General features: G+C 40.8%; 1 protein-coding gene across 7 annotated transcripts in view; it reads right to left on the reverse strand.

The window, feature by feature from the left end:
* abl2 (c-abl oncogene 2, non-receptor tyrosine kinase) overlaps positions 1-20252 on the reverse strand; it is a 145560-nt gene that overhangs the window by 87706 nt on the left and 37602 nt on the right. The gene's annotated exons all lie outside the window — the stretch shown is intronic.

The raw sequence follows: 20252 nt of genomic DNA on the forward strand, positions 1-20252 counted from the left end.
CGATGTTCCGGGTGATTGCTGACACTAGTAACTATTTATTTGTCGTCCTGTTCCCGCCTCAGTCGAAGCAAAACACTCAGACACAGTACGGTTTTACCTCTTCATCTTTATCTCAGGCCCTGGAGGGAGAGAGAACGATTGCCCATGTGCACAGAGACATGAGTTCTCAGTCTTCTCTCGAACAACAGTTTCTTAATGAGTTATATAGTTATTTTATAGGGAGGAGCATCCAGATAAGGCAACATGCATATTAATTGGGTGACCATTACAATCAGCGAGTGTCAATAGTACAGATTAAGCTTTCTGCTGTTATACAATGAATGTTCTTAACCTAAGCTGGCTTCATATAATAGAAACTTTTCTCCTTGTTAACTGACCTTACATACTGAATGTTTCCAATATTGTTAAATGGCTCTACATAATTAATGTTTTTCCACCCTGTTAACACATTACTCTCGCCTCCAGCATGCCACTACTAACTGCAAGTTCTTATTTGATCTGAGTCATGCTCAGCTGAACCTCTTGTTTCACAAAACTCTGAACTTGACTCTTTCTGTGCCTGCTTCTACCTTCTACACTTTCTCACAGAGACCCAATTAATGTTCCAGGGACCTAGATTTGAATCTTGCCATGGCAGATGATGGATTTTGAATTCAATTTTTTTAAATTCTGCAATTAAGGGTCTAATGATGACCATGAATCCATTGCCGATTGTCAGAAAAACCCATCTGGTTCACCAATGTCCTTTACGAAAGGAAACTGCCACTCTTACCTGGTCTGGCCTACATGTGACTCCAGACCCATTGCAATGTAGTTGACTCTTAACTGCACTCTGGGCAATTGGGGATGGGCAATAAATGCTGCCTAGAAAGCAAAACCCACAACCAACAACCAGCGAATGAATAAAAAAAGTGAGGAAGTGAGGAAATAATCTGAGGATGTTGGTGCTTTACCGAATACAAGTTTAAAGGCAGTGGTCAGAGTATTTGCCATTAGCTTTTTAGTTCATTCACATTATGATAGCAAATAGCTGAAAAATATATAATTTGCATTGAAGGGGGCCCTGTGGTGCAGTGCTCAGTGTCTCTACATCTGGACCAGAAAGCCTGGGTTCAAGTTCCACCTGTTGCAGAGGTGTTTCAGGACATGTCTGAACAGGTTGATAAAAAGGGAATATATGCTTTGCATTCAAAAGCAATTAAAAACAAGAATAAAATAAATCAAACCAGATGTTGAAGCACATTTAACATTGACTCATATTGCAACAGACAAACTGAAACAATAACAGTACCTGATCAGCTGCAATTGATACAAATTCAACATGGAACTATGCTTCTTTACTATCCAGCCACACAAGTCTGAATCTTTTGAGCTATGGCAAGGCACATGGAGACTCACTCAATCCAATGTTGCTGTACAGGTCTTCTGGCATCTTATAATCCACCCAACATGTCTGGTCCCCCAGAACTCCACTAGAGTGGATTAGCATTGGGGAAAGAAATGAGACCACACATCACTCTTTATGGCAGCAGCTATTATATTCCGGTGGAATATAAAAGGTGGAGTCTTTTCATTAATGCAAGAGGGCAGTTGTGGGTGCATATCAGTATACTAGTTAAGGAAGATGCTTGGGCTGGTATTTGGATGCTGCTGGTGAACTGGGGAGGACGACAGTAGTCAGGTGCACGGTCAGGTTAACAGTTGGTGGAGATGCATTTTGTTGTCAACCAGGTTGTCAATAATATTTCATAGCTAGCTATCTAATTCAGTACAATGAATCTCTGACTCCAGGATATGTGGAATATTCCTTGTCCCAATTCTACTCAGGCCCCATTCACAATTTCTTGGCTATATTAATGATGTCATTAGTTGTGCTTCCTGCTCTTGTCCAGAATTGGAAATGCGAAGCATTTCCATCCATTGCTCACCTTCGCCTGGTTCAACTCTGACACTCCTCTTCCTTTCCCTTCCTTGACTTTGCTTTCATAAGAACATAATAAATAGGAGCAGGAGTAGGCCACCTGGCCTACTCTGCCAATCAATAAGATCATGGCTGATCTTTTCATGGATCAGCTCCACTTACACGCCCACTCACCATAACCCTTAACTCCTTCACTGTTCAAAAATCTATCTTGGACTTAGAAACACTCAAGGTAGCTTCAACTGCTTCACTGGGCAGGGAATTCCACAGATTTACAACCCTTTGGGTGAAGAAGTTCATCTTCAACTCAGTCCTAAATTTGGTCCCCCTTGAGGCTATGCCACCTAGTTCTAGCTTCATCTGCCAGTGGAAACAACCTCCCTGCTTCTATCTTACCTATTGCCTTCATAGTTTTATGTGCTATGAGATCCTCTCTGGTGATCATCTGTCAACTCATATCAAACCCACTGACTCCCAGTTACTTTGACACTTCCTCGCAACCTATTTCCTGCAAAGATTCCACTCCATTTTCCCAGTTACTCTGACTCCATGCATCTGTGCCAATGAGGTCACCTTCAGCAGGGAGCTTTTCCTTTATCCATAACTGAGTTTCAATCTTCGCCATGGTCAACAGGGCCCTCATCCAAATTCGAAATAACACTCATTTCTGACCTCATCACTTCCCCTCCCTGCCATGACAATGATAGGGGTCCCTGAATCCTTAGTTTTATCTATCCATTCTCCACATTCTTCTGCCATTTCCTTCATCTACAGCAGGATACCACCAAATATCTTATCCTCCTCTCCACTGTCAGCATTCCCCAGGAACACTCCCTCTATCACTCTTAACACTTTCTCATTTGCCAATGGCAGCTTTCCATGCAATTGCAGAAGGTATAACCTTGCCCCATTCATCTCCTCCCTCAACATCTTGCAGAGAGGGAAACTCAGGTGAGCAACTGGAGCCCAAGTTAACAATGAACAGAACTCAGATATTGCCAGCTTGGACAGTTAGGCCGTTTTGGTACAGTGCAATATTGTGAAGACATTGAAGGCTGAGTATTTGAATCAATGAAACAATGAAACAATTTTTGTTCGTGCTTTATCAAGTTTTGCATCTCGGGCACATATTTCTAACTGGTTCACATGTTCGTTGTTAGGTATCCTAACAATATTCTATAAGCTCATAAAATCCAAAAATCCAGAAACCCCTTAATACCAACCATTCCGCACTTAAGCAATTTACATACAGTACACTTGTTGGCAAATTTTCTGGCAGCACGGTGGCTCAGTGATTAGCACTGCTGCCTCACAGCTCCAGGGACCTGGGTTCGATTCCAGCCTTGGGCAACTGTCTGTGTGGTGTTTGCACATTTCCCCGTATATGCGTAGGTTTCATCCCACAGTTCAAATATAAGCAGGTTAGGTGAATTGGCCACACAAAATTGTTCAGTGTTCAGGGATGTGTAGGTTAGGTGCAGAGGAAATGTAGAGTAATAGTGTATGGGAATGGATCTGGGATGGTTATTCTTCAGAGGTTCAGTGTGGACTTGTTCAGCCTAATGGCCTATTTCCACAGTGTCGGGATTTTATGATAACCCCACAGAGCAATATGATACATGAGCATGTTTTAACGGCACTGAGTGAAGAATAAATATTTTGAGACTGAAATAATTTCAATGCTCTTTTGCAAAGAGTGCCATAGAATCTTTGACATCCATCTGAGGTCAGATACATCTACAGCTTGAAGACTGATATGAAAGGCAGTAACTGAGCAAGCAGCAGCCACTCATTCAACAACGTGCTGATGTGTCTGCTTGAACTAGATTATGTTTCTAAGGTGGAGCTTGAACTTACTATTCCTATTAACACACGCATTAAAGAACTGAGTGAGTTTCTTCCACTTACTTTTGGAATTTTGGCAGCCACTTACAAATAAATAATGGTGCCTTCCATATGTGGCAATCAGTATGGACACATTCAGATCAATTCCAGAGTTTGCAGACAGTACAGTAATAAATGGCTTGGCCAAATGAGGTAAAAGCATGTCCTTGCTGCTGGCGAATCACTGATAGTGGTCCACAATACTGCTAACTGCAAGAGGAAGCATTTGACAGAGAATTTTCCTGTAGCAGTTTACAATATAACCTTGAATCCAAGCATTTTCATTGTGCTCCTGGTTGAATTCTTTGAGAACAAAGAAAGGAAATGATACAGGAAAAGCATGATCATGCCTTTGCATCACTTCTTAGCTCAACTACTCAATAAGGACTGATATGTTGGTTATGAAAGGACACATCTGGATGCTGTAATAATGCTGTAACTAAACTCTTGGTGCTTTTTATAAAAGAAGCCTAGAAACCTTTCCTGAAGAAGGGCTCATGCCGAAATGTTGATTGTCCTGTTCCTTGGATGCTGCCTGACCTGCTGTGCTTTTCCAGCAACACATTTTCAAGCCTAGAAACCATGCTAGCGCAAACTAGTTCATGTTTATTGATTATTTACGAGATGGATTTTAGCAGGACTCTATCACAGCCTCTGAAAAATGTGTTGCTGGAAAAGTGCAGCAGGTCAGGCAGCATCCAAGGAGCAGGAGAATCGACGTTTCGGGCATAAGCCCTTCTTCACAGCCTCTATCACAGCCTCTCCCTTTAGGTTCTAGTTACTTATGATTTTACAAGATCTGTAATCACTGATGATATACTTACCAATCAGCAAACTGTCTGCTCACACCTTATGATGCACCCCACCCTGGTCTTTCACTCTACTAAGTGGTTGAAGCAGCGACACCTGGTGGCCCAGTGCATGGCCTGGTCAAGGCCCTCCATGTGGATCAGGGCTTTGAACAGAAGAAAGCTTTCTCCATCACTATGAAATTCTCTTAACACCAGGTTATAATCCAACTAGTTTATTTGCAAGTATAAGGTTTTGGAGGGCTGCTCCAACTATAACCTGGTGTCATGTGATTTTTTTAAAAAAAAAACTTTGTCCACCCCAGTGCAACACTGGCACCTCCAGATTATGAAATCCTTGCCAGCAGTCATGTGATGCCGGCAAGAAACAATTGCACTGGTCGCTAATGCAGACATTTCTCAAGTTCCTACTCTGTCAGGGCAAAGCATTTTAACTTTTCTGTTTTTATGGCCATTGACTGGCTTCCTTAGTAAACAGTTACCAATACTACGGTCATGTATTCATACTGCAAACAGGATCTGGGTACCTACGATCCATGATAAAAACCATGCTCATATAAATTAGTGAACATTCGTAGACTATTCAGAGAGACAAAATTCAGTAACACTCTATTGGAACTTTTCTCCCCTCTATTTCCAGTTACATGTGATCTGACATCTGTCGTCACTGATGATGTACAGAGCTACTTGGCAAAACAGCTATTAACCCATTCTTTTATAAAAGTTACCTAGGGATGTCAGACCAAGAGCAACAGATTGGGTTTCCGCTAGTTGGCACAGTTTACATTTGCTAAAACTTTAATTGTACTGTCCCAGAGTTCTAGATTAGATTAGATTACTTACAGTGTGGAAACAGGCCCTTCGGCCCAACAAGTCCACACCGCCCCGCCGAAGCGCAACCCATCCATACCCCTACATCTACCCCTTACCTAACGCTACGGACAATTTAGCATGGCCAATTCACCTGCCCTGCACATCTTTGGACTGTGGGAGGAAACCGGAGCACCCGGAGGAAACCCACGCAGACACGGGGAGAACGTGCAAACTCCACACAGTCAGTCGCCTGAGGCGGGAATTGAACCCGGGTCTCTGGTGCTGTGAGGCAGCAGTGCTAACCACTGTGCCACCGTGCCGCCCAAATCTACTTACAAATAAACCAGCATTCTGAACATAAAACTAATCGAAGGAAAATTTTCAACAAGTGTTCAGATAGTCCAAGGTAAGTATCAGTTTGATGTTACCTTTGTATTGTGTCAACCAAAGTAGAAGTGTTTGCACTTGACATCAGGTCAAAAGCTCTGGTACACGAGTACATTTACAATAATGATTATTCTCAACACCGACTTGGTAACTGCATAGCAAACCCAGAGACATGACCTGAACCAATTCCAAAGCCATAAAAAAAACAGGCGCAACTTGGCATCTAAACTTGCTAAATACACACTCAAAGGAGAATTGTATTTGGAGTATTACTCAATTGATGGCAATTAAATCTAAGTCAAATCAATAAAAAAAACTTGGTTTGAAGATTCTCAAAAGATTTAGTGAACTAATAATAAGCAACTGATGCACTCCTATTTGATTCCAAAGAGGAACAGAACTATGGAAGTAGGGAAGGGTCAAATTAGGGAAGCAAAGAAAATTAGTAAAACCATATCGCATCACATTAAACCACCATTCCAGCTTCATTTTTTGATTGGAACTGTATTAATTTAGTTACCCTTGCCAAAATGTTGTCAACTAAAGCCAAGACTGGATAAATATACAAAATGGCAAACAACCAGCGTCAGAACCGTAACCAACTTTCACCTCCTGGACCTAACGAAGTGTACCTTTTCAGAAAGTAGTTACTTATGGCACTCTTTATGATACGCCTCAAACCCTAAGTACGTGGTATTTTCGCAATTGCGGAGCTTGGTCTGAAGTTTCAATTGACTTTCATCAGTCAATCTCATGCATAAACACCGCTGGGTAAGGTACTGGGCCTATCAAAATGCACAGAGCTATGCATACAGGAGTCAACACTATAATATTTTACTCTAAGCAAGAGTTCACCATGAATCTCACTCCACTATATGTTCAAGTCTCATGCTGAATTGCAAGTAGGTCAAGTGGTTGCACTGGTATGCTTCAGATTCACCTTTACAATTCAATTATTTATTTTGCACAGTGTTTATGTCAATATCGCACTAAGTGCCTGATATATTTGCACTCTAGCCAATAATCCTTAAAAGAGCGAGCCTCAACCCACTAGAAAAGGATGATGACTAGAGTGAAGGATCAAAGCTCAAAACAACAGAAATGAGAATCTGACAAAGTGTGCCAGGGTGTCAGAACAAATGCATTACTCAATACCCATGGATGAAGGTCAGCACTTTCCTCCACCTTACTTAGAAGTAGTCTTAAAATAGGTTTCTGCAAATAAAATGAACAATGCAATCTATAACACTTAGGTCCAGCTCAACAACAAGAAAAGCTTGCCACATTTCACTGAAAAAAAATTAGTTATCCCATTTAAAGTCAGCTCTTTCCAACATTTTCCCCATTGTGACCCCATACTAAAGGTTCAAAATTGATGTCATCTACGAGTGAGAGTAGGTATAGGGATGTAGAGATAAGAGTGTTGTGGGGGGCAGCAGAAGTTGAAGGATTTTTGAGAGTTATTAAGAGGGATAAATTAAGAGGTGTCTGGGGGATGTTGCAAAGTTGGCAGCAGCATAAAGAGAGGATGGAAGGAGGATGAAGTTGGACAGTATGCAAAAGTGGGGCTATAAATTTGGACAGCGCAGGTGGGGGGGGGGGCAAGGGGCAAAGTTGCAGAGCTCAAAGGAAGTTAATGTTTGAGAGGATAAGGAGGGTGGTTGTGTAAGGTTGAGTGTGGAACAAAAGAAAAGGCCGAGGGAGAATGTCAAATGGTACCCGTCACTAAGTCATGTGCATTTTTGAGGCATCAAGTGTTATCACCTGAGTAATCGGTCAATTAAGACTGAGAATCCAAAGTGTTGAGTCTGGTATGCAGACCCACCTGATTGACAACCCAGCCAATGACTGCTGCTGTTTTTAACATCGACTGACTAAAATGTGTTCTCTCAGACCACCTATGATGACTCATGCAGTGTTAAGGGTATTTGCTTAATAGAGCATAAGTGTGTGGGTGCAGGCCCAACTTGGCAGGGAGAGAAAGAAAAAGTGCAGGAAAAGGCTGTTGTTAAGATCTAAACTAAAGGGAAAGTAGGAAGCCTGGAGAGTTCAGCCCTTTTGTAAACAATCTTTGATTTTTTTTTGGTAATGAACTAGCTCTTCATTTGTTAATTGAAGGAATATGGTTGACTTCTTTCTGATACTAAACCATAAACAGTCTCACAATGTATGCATAACTGGCAATTACATTTGTCCTTAAACTTAAAGCTTGCCACAGCCAGTGGAAGTAGTCATATAATCAGTCCATCCCTCCTAATTGGGTTGGAACAACTGCAATGCAGTAGAACCAAGTTGCAATTCTGCTAAACAAAAATTTATAAGTGTCACTTCACTTGTAACTAGCCCTCAATATATTTAGATATTCTATGAGGATAGGTCAAATAGAATGGAGGTTTGAGAAACAAATTGTACTGTACGAAAGCAATAATTAACAATTCTCCAATAATGAAACAAGCTCTCCACATCACAAGCTTAGAACTATAAAAACAGAGGTTAAACATTTTTATTGAGCAACTACAAATATGAAATTGCAATCAGCATCTGATATACTTGAAGTGATGAACAGTTTCCTGCAAGATATGGGAAGTCCCACATTGGAGCAGAATCTCATTTATTTTGGTGTTTCTCAAGACAGCTGAAACTGTATGCATTTATAACTTCACAAACTGGACAAACTTGTGGAGTGGGAGACTGTGCAGAAAGTAAAACTATTAAATTAAGAGTTTTGAAGTTATTCCTTAGAAATACTTATGATCAGATAAAGCAATATAAAGACACGCAGTTATTCTTCTGTGTACCCTTAAACAGAAAGGCTCCAACTTATCTGTTGTTTACAGCTCTGTTAGCTAAAGCAAAGGGATGTTAAGTCACTAATAGGCACTGACGATAGGAAATGTACAAGGTGTGGATGGACAGTCTGGGAAAATCTGTTTTGTCAGTATCACAAACAATTGGATTGGCATGTGATCAAAACAAGAAATGCCTGTGCAATAAAAAACGTTTGTGTAGTAGGTGCAAATTAAAAGCTGGTCTCAGTCAATGGCCATGAAGCTGCTGGTTTGTCATGAAAACCAACTGGTTCAATTATATTCTCCCATTCTGTTTTTACCAGGTCCACCCTCCACACTAAAGTCACAATACATCACATTGCTGGGGCTCACCTAAAATTCACATGATTCAAGACAACTGAGGGAGGCCCTTGGTAACTCGATTTGCTGATAAATGCCCTTCAAAAGAAAATGAAACACTATGATACAGCAATGTGAAAAATGTCTCTTTCAATTTGTTCACAACAGACCTTGGACAGTAAAAGGTATTGAAAATATTGGGAGTTAACTGTGAAAATGTTCCATTCTTTTTTAGTGTGCTGTCTTCAGACCAGTGTGATACAATCAACCAAGTGACCAATGCAGTTAAACATATTTTGTTCTTTTGTGCTGCAGCGCAAAATCCTAGAATATCTCTATGCCCTATGCTGCTTCAAGTAGGCAAGCGTGTGGACTCTTCACCATCATCAGTTAAAGATTGCACTGCACCTACAATGACCTAACCTGTTATTTCAGTTGGATACAATATCATCCACCTAAGCTTCAGTTTCCACAATTGTTTTTGCTGGAATTTCTATGTGCAAGTAAAACTCATCATTGGATTGGCCCCACTCTGGTCATGTTCATTCCACGTGCCTTGCATTGTGATAGCAATCACACATCATTTGAAACCAACATGGCAGAAGCAGTTAGTGATTCTGTGCTGCTGTTCTTCGAAGAGACTGGGTAATCCAAGATGGGGGACAGGAAAAAATTCTGGCTGTAACAGGCTGCTCCTTTGAGGTATTTTAGGTGTTGGAGGTGATTTCCTCGAACTTCAGGAGCAGCAATTACTGTTTCATATGCTGTTGCACTGCTTTGGAACTTGGGAGAAAAAAAAAGTCAAAACAACAGCATTTTTCAAAGGGAAAGAAACAGACAAAGGAAGCACATGGTGAGGTCAGTGTGTGTGAGAGAGCAAGCGAGCGGGGGGGGGGGGGGGAAAGAGAGAGAGAGAGAGAGAGAGACAGAGAGAGAGACGGACAGAGAGAGAGAGAGAGAGAGAGAGAGAGAGACACAGAGACAGACAGAGGGGGAGGGAGGGAGGGAGAGAGAGAGAGAGAGATATCAAACTGCCTTTGCTGTTTAAATTCATGTATTGCTGGATATCGGAGTGTATCTGGGAAAATTAGCAAACAGTAAAATTCATAACTGTTCTTGGAGGAATCTGTTTGGGAGAGGTCACAGCACAGAAACAGGTAAGTAGATATTTTAAGCCTGGCCTTACAGCAAGTCTGCAGTAGTGAGTAGAGTGGGTTCATTCTTGATTATATGTTTTATTGAGATATGTCTCTTGACTAAACTAAAAATACAAGCCATAAATATTAATTTAACCTGGAACAGTGTTTAGGAGAGGAATAAGACAGTGCTATTTTCTGGGTCTGTAGACTGAAAGAAGCAAAAACGGCCTTTAGTAGAGTGATACGCTCTTCTTGTCAGAATTGGGAATTTAGGGAGAGTTTACATGTTACTGAGGATTACATCTGCAATAAATGCCGTTGGTTGCAAATCCTATTAGATCAAATGAATCAGTTGGAGAAATACTTAGAGGCAAAGAGGAATTTACAAGAGCAAGGGTGTGTGATGGATGGCAGTTATAGGAAGGGAAAAAAGTTGCAGATACAGTCACATCCATGGATTAACTCCAGAAAAGGTAAGAGGTAGGCAGGTAGCACAGGAGTCTTCTGTGGCTATCCCCATTTCAAACAAGTATGCTGTTTTGGAAAATGTAGGGGGTGATGGATTCTCAGGGGAAAGTAGCACAAACAGTCAAGTTTCCAGTATTGAGACTGGCCCTAATGCAATAAGGAGTACGACTGGTTCCAAGAGATTGATCGTGTTCGGGGACTCTCTAGTCCGAGGTACAGACAGACGTTTCTGTGGCCAGCAGCAAAAAATCAGATTGGTGTGTTGCTTCCCTGGTGTCAGGCTCAAGGATGTCTCACAGGGTGTAGAATGTTCTCAAGGGGGAGAGGGACTTAATTACATTTAAATGATTAATGTTAATGTTCCAGGATACAAATGCTCCAGGAAGGACAGAAAGGAGGCGAGAGGGGAGGGGGAATGGCATTTTTGTTTGGGGATAGCATTACAGCTGTACTGAGGGAGGATATTCCTGGAAATAGATTCAGGGAAGATATTTGGGTACAATTGAGAAAGAAAGGCATGATCACCTTATTGTAATTGTATTATAGGCCCCCTAATAGACATTGGGAAATTGAGAAACAAGTGTTTAAGGAGATCTCAGTTATCTGGAAGAATAACAGGGTGGTTATAGAAACGGATTTTAACTTTCCAAACATGGACTGGGACTGCCACAGTGTTAAGGGTTTAGATGGAGAGGAATTTGTGAAATGTGTACAAGACAATTTTCTGATTCAGTATGTGGATGTACCTACTAGAAGGCGCAAAACATAAACTACTCTTGAGAAATAAAGCAGGGCAGGTGACTGAGTTGTCAGTAGGGGAGCACTTTGGGGCCAGCAACCATAATTCTATTAGCTCCAAAATAGTGATAGAAAACCAACTCCCATTCCTAGACGTGATGGTACAGAGAACATCGAACAGAAAATTCACCACAAAGGTACACAGGAAAGCCACACACACACAGACCAAGTCCTGAACTACGAAAGCAACCACCCCGATAAACATAAAAGAAGTTGCATCAAGACACTGTTCAAAAGGGCCACAACACACTGCAGCACACCAGAACTGCAAAAAGAGGAAGAAGAACACCTCTACAATGTATTCACCAAAAATGCATACCCCCACAATTTCATCAACAGATGCCTAAGGGAAAGACAAAGGAATGAGGACATGCCACAGCCCAAAGGACTAGCCACATTACCATACATCAAGAACACCTCTGAACTGACAGCCAGACTACTGCGACCACTAGGACTCATAACAGCACACAAACCAACAGCCACTCTCAGACAACAACTCACCAGGACAAAGGACCCGATACCCCAGCATGAGCAAAACCAATGTAGTGTACAAAATCCCATGCAAGGACTACACAAAACACTACATAGGACAAACAGGAAGACAGCTAACGATCCGCATCCATGAACACCAACTAGCCACGAAACGACACAACCAGCTATCCTTAGTAGCCACACACGCGGATGACAAGCAACATGAGTTCGACTGGGACAACACTATTATCACAGGACAAGCCAAACAGAGAACAGCCAGGGAATTCCTAGAGGCATGGCACTCATCCACAGATTCAATCAATAAGTACATCGACCTGGACCCAATATACCGGCCACTGCAGCGGACAACTGGAACTGACAACCGGATGCGGCAGATTCAAACCACTACAAATGCCGGAGGAAAGATCACAGAAGCGCTTCACAGGAGGCTCCCAAGCACTGAGGATGTCACCTTGACAGGGGACGAAACATCTGCAACATAAATTCCCAGCTCGGCGAACAGAACCACAACATATGTCAGTAGATCAGGTGAATCCTTAGAAAACTATACAGGCAAGTAGGAGTATAATTAAGAGGGAAATCAGGAGGGCAAAAACGGGACATGAGATAGAATTAAGGAGAATTCAACACCATTTGCCAAAGGATTTTTACAAATACACTAAGGACAAAAGGATAACTCGGGAGAGAATAGGGGACCTCAAAGATCAGCAAGGCTGCTTTTTTGTGGAGCCGCAGTAGATGAAAGAGATACTAATAGAATATTTTGCATCAGTATTTACTGTGGAAAAGGATATGGAAGATATAGACTGTAGGGAAATAGATGGTGACATCTTGCAAAATGTCCATATTATAGAAGAGGAAGCGCTGGGTGTCTTGAAAAGGATAAAAATGGATAAATCCCCAAGACCTGACCAGGTGTGCCCGAGGTAGCGAGAGGATTGTTGGGCTCCTTGCCGAGATATTTGTATTATCGATAGTCACAGGTGAGGTACCGGAAGACTGGAGGTTGGCTAACGTGATGTCCCTGTTTAAGAATGGTGGTAAGGACAAGCCAGGGAATGATAGACTGGTAAGCCTGATGTCAGTGTGGGCAAGTTGTTGGAGTGAATCCCGATGGACAGGATGTACATGTATTTGGAAAGGCAAGGACTGATTAGGGAGAGTCAACATGGTTTTGTGCATGGGAAATCATGTCTCACAAATTTAATTAAGTTTTTTGAAGAAGTAACAAAGAGGATTGATGAGGGCAGAGCGGTAGATGCGATCTATATGGACTTCAGTAAGGCATTCGACAAGGTTCCCCATGGGAGACTGGTTAGCAAGGTTAGATCTCATGGAATACAGGGAGAACTAGCCATTTGGTTATAGAATTGGCTAAAAGGTAGAAGACAGAGGGTGGTGGTAGAGGGTTGTTTTTCAGACTGGAGGCCTGTGACCAGTGGAGTGCCACATGGATCTGTGCTGGGTCCAGCACTTTTCATCATTTATGTACATGATTTGGATGTGAATAAGAGGTATAGTTAGTAAGTTTGCAGATGACACCAAAATTGGAGGTGTAGTGGACAACGAAGAGGGTTACCTCAGATTACAACAGGATCTTGGCCAGATGGGCCAATGGGCTGAGAAGTGGCAGATGGAGTTTCATTCAGATAAATGCAAGGTGCTGCATTTTGGGAAAACAAATCTTTGCAGGACTTATATACTTAATGGTAAGGTCCCAGGGAGAGTTGCTAAACAAAGGGACCTTGGAGTGCAGGTTGGTAGCTCCTTGAAAGTAGAGTGCCAGGTAGATAGGATAGTGAAGGAGGTGTTTGGTATGCTTTCCTTTATTGGTCAGAGTATTGAGTACAGGAGCTGGGAGGTCGTGTTGTGGCTGCACAGGACATGTGTTAGGCCACCTTTGCAATATTGTGTGCAATTCTGGTGTCCCACCTATCGGAAAGATGTTGTGAAACCTGAAAGGGATCAGAAAGGATTTACAAGGATGTTGCCAGGGTTGGAAGATTTGAGCTATAGGAAGAGGTTGAATAGGCTAGGGCTGTTTTCCCTGGAGCGTTGGAGGCAGAGGGGTGACCTTATAGAGGTTGGGAAAATCATGAGGGGCATGGATAGGATAAATAGACTAAATATCTTCCCTATGGTGGGGGAGTCCAGAACTAGAGGGTGTAGGTTTAGGGTGAGAGGAGAAAGACACAAAGGAGACCTAAGGGGGCAACTTTTTCAAGCAGAGGGTGGTCCGTGTATGGAATGAGCTACCAGAGGAAGTGTTGGAGACTAGTACAAGTGCAACATTTAAAAGGCATCTAGTTGGGTATATGAATAGGAAGGGTTTGGAAGGATATGGGCCAGGTGCTGGCAGGTGGGACTAGATTGGGTTGGGATATCTGGTCAGCATGGACGAGTTGGACCAAAGGCCCTGTTTCCGTACTATACATCTCTATGACTCTATGATTGTATAATTGATGCAGTCTGCTCATTTACATGATCCTTACCTCAAAATGCTGAAGCTCATGGAGGTGGTTTTGTTGCTTCAGATTTTTGGCACCATTCTCTTTGGAGCAGATCACAGTTGCGACTCAATCCTTCCATGGTTTTCTAACATTGCTAAGTATATTCTTAAACATTAAACACCCATCTGATAAAAGATGGTTTAGTAATCCAGTTTTATCCATGTTACACATATCTCTTGCTGTACACTATTTCAGGACATGGATGATTTAATTCACACAGTGTTGTGACAAATGTGCACAAGTTTGGTTATTCCAGAGTTATCAGTCCATAACTCTGGGTATTCCTCTGTTAAATTTTCTGTTCTGTATACTGGAATTGCCTAACTTTGCTACAACTGGGATTGCAGATTATACAAATTTGCTTATTGTGATTTCAATGTATGTAGTTCCACAACCTTTTGAAAAGGTTTAATAAGTCACTCAATTGACCCACCACTACAGTGTGGACAACACCCATATCTTGAAGAAATTAAGTCAAAAGCTTTGAACAATGCCAAAAAAACATGCAGATTGCAAACCTGTCACTTCTTGGCAAATTTATTCTATTTGTCCTGGATCAATTAATTTCAACTCCAAGATTTGTCTTACTTTAAGGATAAAAAATTGAAGACCTCTGCTAAAATTCAATTGAGAAAACTCAAAGTCTTGATCTTTGTGTACTCAAGTGTACTGAAAAGTTTCAAAGTCTCTGATCCGCCTGGTCTCTGACATGATAACGTGCTGCATTCGGACGCAGCTTAGTCAATGCAGTATGTTTCCAAAAGCAAAGTTACAGCTTTCAGAGTGAAAAGAAAAACTCAAACAGAAAAGGCTTTTCATTTTCGTGTTCTTTGGGTAATGAGACAAAATGTAAAAGATTGGACTCATAATTGAGTTAGAGAAAACAATTTTCCAGTTGTATTTTGAGTATCGCACCTCTGTCAATCAGATTTATTTTTGTACTCTCAGATGAGTTTGAAATTCTGCACCCCTCCTGAAATTATTTCTTTGTGGCCTTGCTCCTCCTCTTGTTCAAACATTGCTAACTGATTTACTTGAAAACTAAATCTCACGGGATACAAGTGTTACTATCTTAGAATGCAGTTAAAGCTATCTTTCCAGGAATCCTCAAGTTCCACTTCAACAACCAAGATTGTAGTTTCCACTCTGGATACAAAGTCAGCCCATTGTGACCACCTCAGTACAGAACTTTGCTCATTAAGTAGTCACGATTTGGAGATGTCTGTGTTGGACTGGGGTGTACAAAGTTAAAAATCACAACACCAGGTTATAGTCTGACAGGTTTAATTGGAAGCACACTGGCTTTTGGAGCAACGCTCCTTCATCAGGTGCTTGTGATGACCACCTGATGAAGGAGCGGTGTTCTGAAAGCCAGTGTGCTTCCAATTAAACCTGTCAGACTATAACCTGGTGTTGTATGATTTTTAACTTTGCTCATTAAGTATTTTCTTGAGGATTCAGTTACAGGACTGGTATTTAAGTTTTTTTTAAGAATTTTGGTAGTCACCACTAAACTTAGCAAAATTCATCAGTACTGAGGTTCAAAATGATACCAAGGCTTTGTCATTGCGTGTGAAACTCACTTGGAGGAACACTTTCAATCATTCCATGAGACTTGTTTCTGATCTCAAACTTTGCACTTTGTTGAGGCTACTTCCTGTTGCAAGATGTTTCTTGGATAAATTAACCACTTTCATCTCTGCTTCAAACACAGCATGCTAATGTCTTCCTTTTTCACATTTTTGGGATCACTGCATACAAGAATTAAAACATTTCCTGAGGTCAAAGCATGCAAAATTTACCCACGGCACAATGCTACTAGATCGACTGACACTATTCTGTTCAATCTGACTTCACAACGCAAAAATAGACAATTTTACTGTTTCATCACTTACAAATCACTCCAAAATAGCTTCTCTTGAATGCTTGATTCTTTAACTCTTTGAGCATAATCTTCAATTGAAAAAGTGGCTTGTATTTCAGATTAGTTGACTGTATCATAAATGTAAAGTTAACACCTTTTTTTTGCTTTCTAACTCTAAAACACTGTAGGCTCATCAATTCACCAACTGCAACTTATTCAGTGAGAAAATTACCTTGAATGTCGAAATATAAGTCATATCATCACACCCTTAAACACTCAACCCCAAATGTTGCCTGAGGCAATTATTCATTCTAACTTGGAAGAAAATTTACTTCTCATCTTTCCTTTCAATCATTTGTTTCACATTATCAAAAGCCCCCAGTCTTGCTGACAATCTACAGTCAGACCCATTCTGAATCAAGTGTTTTTGTACAGCAATGTTCACACAGGAGGAGATATTTCAATACTTGGGATGACTAAACAAAGGAACAAGGCCAAAAATAATGACAGTGAGAGAAAGAAAATGCACATACAAAACATTCCAGTAGGTTTTTAACAAGCAAGAGGCATTCTGAGGGAAGTCCAGATGGAATTTTATGGGGCACGAACATAGCACATACAAAAGTCGATGGGAATAATGGAGAGTCAGAGAAAAATTCTTATTTCAGGAAAACAATCTGCGTGGGAAGACTTGTGAAATGCATTAAGCTAAGGTAAGTCAAGGCAATGAACTGAGAATGAGGACAAGAGTTCCAAAGTCAAGTCACAACGACATAGGTAACCAGCAGAACTTGAAAAGCATGATACGGTAGAGAGAGTTCAGAACTTGTTGCTGGGAGAGAACACAGGCAGTGCTATTTTTGATGAATTGAAGCCAATGGAAAGCTAAAGCAGAAAGCCACTTAGAGAAGCAGAGCAACCAGTCATCAAAACAATGAAAAAAATGCACTCGTGTTTTAATCCAGTGGGCATGCAATGGCTGAAATGGATATTGATCAATGAGCCAACCTGGCAGAAAAATTCAGTTCCAGAATGAGCACTATGCTAAGATCACCCAGCTCCTGCCTCAGCTGAACCGCCAGTTGGAGATTTAAATGGTGTTCAGGCAAGAGGACAGCTTCAGATTTACCAACTTCATTATTGCTTATCAAAACAGTAGGCTAGTCAATGCTTGGAACCCATGTCAATCAAGTCAAACTTAAATCATTAGAAATGTTGAAGAAACTCTACAATGAAGGGTTTCAAACCTTAACCTACAGAGATAAATCACAAGCATAGTAACATGGCACATTAATCAGTAACGGTGCTTTAACAATATTTGGATGCCAAACTGTCACCAATTGTATCACAATCGATGATGTGCATCACTGTCAGTTGAGATTTTATTTGGGTCTCATTCTTTGCATTTGCATCTACAAAGCACTCTGGTCAGACTGGAAACACGTGTGTACATCAAGATGTAAAGTTATGATTCTAGCATATTGATGCTGTGGATCTCAACAGCATAAGATTTCCAGCAATATTTCTTACCCATTAAAAGTAGTTGGAAGCAACTTGCACATCTATAGATTTTTATATCATTTCAGTTTCATATTTTGGTACATATTTCCAAGCAAACCTAAATGGAATACAGCACTCCAGATGCTAGCGCACTTGAGACCGATACAAGCTCAAAGTGATCTCTTTAAACTTAGCTTTCTGCATTCTACAGAGGCCAACATTTGATCTTCTCCACTATATGTAAGCACTGTTTCAAATTAAAAGAAAGGAAAATGATGGCACAATTTGAGTTGAGTTGCACTAATTATTTATCTCTATTGCTTTGAACTCTAATTACTGTTTTAAGTGAACTGCTTGCATCAGCAACCTCAATTTCTCATGAAGCAAAGCATTTTCCAGTGATTAATTGAAGCTGCTGTGATAACGCTGGTGGTGGTGATCATGGAAGTAGAGGCAAAGATGAAAGGTTCATTGTTTGCAATACATCATAACATTTATTTTCTCTCATTTGGTTCTACTTCGCATTTTATTTTTCACCCAAGCCCCCGTGGCATTTTTTCATGCAAGCTGGTAGACATGCAACTGTTTTGCATGCCTCTGCTTTTGTTGCTTATTTTCAGTCCGCTCAGAGCTTCTCATTGACATTAGGTAAAGGAGGCGGCCATTCAGGCCTTTGAGCTTGCTCCTCATTTTAGTATTTTTGTGGCTGAAGGGATTAAGGAAATTCGCGCCTTGAGTTCAATGAACATATTGAATGGTGGAGCAGGCTTGAGGGGTCAAGATGTCTGTTGCTGCTCCTATGTTTCTATCACTGGACAGAAACTCAAATGTAATAGCTACACGGATAATCTCGTTACAGGAATAGGACAGAGCTGGGAATTCTTTGGAGATTAGTGAAGTGATGGATGTAGGTTTGCGAATCCTCTCAAAACTCGCTATTATAGTGAAGTGAGGTTATCCACTTCTGTAGACAAAACAGAAACCGAGTATTTGTTTAATGGAGAGGAACTGGGAAGTGTTGAATTTTAAAAGGTACCTGGGTTTTGTTTTCCATGAGTCAAAGTTAACATGCAGATATGGCAAGCAATTGAGAAAGTAAATATGATATCGGATGTATTGCAAGTCATTTTGAGGACAGAGGAAAATATGCCTTAAGCACAGCAGCATGTTGCACAACTTTTCACGGATCAATATAAAACAAAAAAATGAAGATATTCTTAAAGAGGTATTGGGGGCCGAGGACCAAAAACTGAAGTAAAGAGCTGAATTTAAGAACTGTCCGAGAGGAGCAAAGCAAAATCAAAAGGTATGCCAATATGAAGACTGCTTTCCAAAGCTTCTCTTAAGCAACTGAAAAACCAGCTACCAATACTGCAGTGATTAAAACTGGGGATGCACAAGTAGCTAGAATGACAGAATGCACATATCACACAAGTTTGTTCAGATTTCAGCAATACAATGCGACTTTATAAAGTGACTTATATTCCAGTATTTATTGGCAATTTGAAAACGGAGCTGCAGAGTCACTCAAAATGGAAAATAAGTAGCAACATTCAACAGAAAGCAAATATTCCCCTGCCAGCAGTTCTTAAACTAAGATTTATCAACCCTGGATAGCTGATTCACTTCTCAACTACATTTCACTATCCACAAAATCATTATAAGGGAACAATACAGATGCCACTTAAGAAAATTCTACAATATAATAATCAAATAAAAAACAAATAGTTGATTCTGAAAATCAAAAAAGCAGAATATATTGGAAAGATTCAATACATCTGAGAAAGAAAACTAACGTTTCCAATTTAACGTTCACAAATGAAACAAATTGATTTGTTCTCCATTAAATTCCATGTCAAGATAGAAGCTGCATAGCTGATGCTGCAAGAGTAATTGCAGCACTGTGAGCATTTTCCGCTTCAAAACGTTATAGGTAGAATTCAGGGCACACATGTACTGGATCAGACAAACCAATTGGCAGCTAGAAAACTTCAACTTTGCTGAAAAGCAACATGCAGCTTTTCAATCTCATTTGGACTGTGAAATTGGTCATTCGAGGGTGAGACAACAGCCAATTTCTGCCAAGGCAAGAATGTTCACAGAATATTTTGAAATTGATAGCAATACGAGTCAAAGCCAACGAGTTGATTTCAAGGCATTGCAGACAGGAACACGAAGTCACAACCCTGCTCTTGACTAAAGCAAAACTTTGATACTCAACGGAAGTGTCCTGACATCCCCTGCCCATCATCTTTCATGCAAATCCCAAAAACCCAAGGTCCTGCAAGTTCTCATATCAGCAAACAGATAAAAACTACTCCTTGATTTGCTTATTTTAAATCAACAGCTCGCAAGTTGTAAAATTTTGAGTCCATTCTGACTGATGAAGTTCTGTAACCCAACACTGATTTTATGCACAGAATTCACAGGAACAACATCGATGCAACATGGACCATTGCAGATCATGTCTGATATCTTCATTCAAGGAATATGGTGTAAACTTAATATTTCAACAAAATGATAATCTGTGTTGGCATTA

The sequence above is a fragment of the Chiloscyllium punctatum genome, chromosome 7 (assembly GCF_047496795.1).
Source record: "Chiloscyllium punctatum isolate Juve2018m chromosome 7, sChiPun1.3, whole genome shotgun sequence".
Taxonomy (NCBI): Eukaryota; Metazoa; Chordata; class Chondrichthyes; order Orectolobiformes; family Hemiscylliidae; genus Chiloscyllium; species Chiloscyllium punctatum.